Source organism: Bos grunniens, chromosome 2, assembly GCF_055505025.1.
Source record: "Bos grunniens cultivar Pamir isolate PY7600 chromosome 2, Bosgru_T2T1.0, whole genome shotgun sequence".
Classification (NCBI taxonomy): domain Eukaryota; kingdom Metazoa; phylum Chordata; class Mammalia; order Artiodactyla; family Bovidae; genus Bos; species Bos grunniens.
The window spans coordinates 134,589,766-134,591,871 of record NC_141166.1 but is presented as its reverse complement, the minus strand read 5'-3'; the positions used below and the strand labels follow the sequence as shown (position 1 = coordinate 134,591,871).

Here is a 2,106-nt window from a genome sequence, read left to right as displayed (position 1 = left end):
AAAAAAAAAGCACATTATTATTATTCATGCAGCCCTAGAGGGGCAAATAAGGGGAGGGAGGATCCACCAGAATAAGAAAAGATATAGCAAGCATGGGAGCAGAGGAACCAGAGCAGGCAGGAGGCCCTAGTAGGGATGCTCTGGAGGACTCACCTCTCCACCTCTAGCACAGGCACTGCTCTGACAGACAAGGTGAAACAGCACCCCCTCTCAGCTGGGAGGGCAAGAAGCAGCCCCTGGGGCCAAAGACAGCCTAGCTTCTAGGTCCCAGCTCCTAGGTGTGCCTGGAGGCCACCAGTTCAGCCTTTGTCCCCAGCCAGTGCAGGGTGGCCAACTGCAGGCAGAGCTCAGGAAGCTGGCAGAGGGTCCCTACCACTTCTACTGGGCCCAAGGAGACAGGAGGATGAGGGAGAGGAACGCAAGTCTGAAACCTCCCTCTGTCCCCACCTGGGGTGGTTCTGGGGGAGGAGCAGTAGCTGCCTTCTGGCCCCAGGCCCTCGCAGACCCACAGCAACCAATAAGGTACAATCACTGGGACCAGTCACAGTCACTGGAGGTGGAGATCGTTTGTTTCTTAAAAAAAAAAAGACAAAAATGTTGCAGTCTCCTACAAGCACAAAGTTTTATGTTTCAAGATGTTAAGAAGAATAATCTGTCCTGGCCCAGGACATAAGAAGCAAGCCTGACCAGGCACATGTGGCCTGGGGGTAGGTCCACTGCTGCTTTGTGGCCCAGCGAGCAAGCACAACACCCACCTCCTGCATCTAATGCCCACCCCGACCCAGCTCCGCTCTGCGACTGCCACCTCTGCCACTCTGGGACGTTAACTCCAGGATGCCTTCACAGAGACATGCAGGCGTCTGAGGGGTAAGGCCATGAGATACAGCCAGATAGTTTAAACATTCTTGAGGAACTCCTCCACCACAAAGCACTCACGGGCATTGACCAACGGCTTCATCTCATTGATCTCCTTGTCAATTTCTTCCATGAAGGGGATCACAAAGTCCACAAACTTGTGTTTATACGTCTGCTCTGTGTGGAAGTTGGTGAACAGAAAGCTGATGTCATCCCCTCCACTGGTTTCCTTCAGAGGATAAAGAAGCTCTCTGCTTGCATCATGATGAGGTGCATGAACTTGTGACCTAGAATCGACTCTGTTTTATCAGCCTGTTTTGCAGCAATGCTGACCCTGACAAAGTTGATGGAGCATTTCATCAGAATCTTTTCCTTCTCAGTCCTGCTGATGGTCATGGGTTGTAGAATGAGCTCTTTCTGAATGAATGAGTCAGAATACTTCTGACTTCCACTTCCGGCCTGTTGTGTTGTTCCACTATCTGGGAGGAGAAATCCTCCAAGCAGAGGGCAGCCTGCAGCATGGTCTGCTCCACACTCAGGTAGGACTGGAGAGTGGCAGTCATCATGGACACTGGCTGGGCAGGAAAGCTGAAGTGCGGAAGTGGCCAGCCCAGCAATGCCGAACTTGTCTCACTTGTGCTTTTTTTTTAAGTTTATTTTTTGATTGGAGGAAAATTGCTTTACAATGTTATGTCAGTTTCTGCCATATAACAATGCGAATCAACCACAATTATATGTATATTCTACCATTCTTGGGTCTCCCTCTCTTCCTTCCATCCCTCCCCTCTAGATCATCACAGAGCTCCAGGCTGGGCTCCCTGTGTTATATAGCTACTTCTCATCACTATTTTCCACATTTTAGTGTGTATATGTAGATACTACTTTCTCCATTCGTACCACTTTCTCTTTCCCCCACTGTGTCCACAAGTCTGTTTTCTACATCTGCTTCCTTACCTGAAAATAGGTTCATCAATACTTTTTTCTAGATTCCATATACATACATTAATATACAATATTTGTTTTTCTCTTTCTGAATTACTTCACTCTGTATAACCTGCTCTAGGTTCATCCACCTCACTGCTGCTTCTGCTGCTAAGTCGCTTCAGTCGTGTCTGATTCTGAGCAACCCCATAGATGGCAGCCCAACAGGCTCCCCATCCCTGGGATTCTCCAGGCAAGACCACTGGAGTGGGTTGCCATTTCCTTCTCCAATGCATGCAAGTGAAAAGTGAAAGTGAAGTTGCTCAGTCG

The 2,106-nt window shown here is 48.9% G+C and overlaps 1 pseudogene; it reads right to left on the bottom strand.

Annotated features, from left to right (window-relative positions):
- Window positions 1-895: 895 nt before the first annotated feature.
- Window positions 896-1,488, bottom strand: LOC147378793 (actin-related protein 2/3 complex subunit 4 pseudogene; annotated as a pseudogene).
- Window positions 1,489-2,106: the final 618 nt, after the last annotated feature.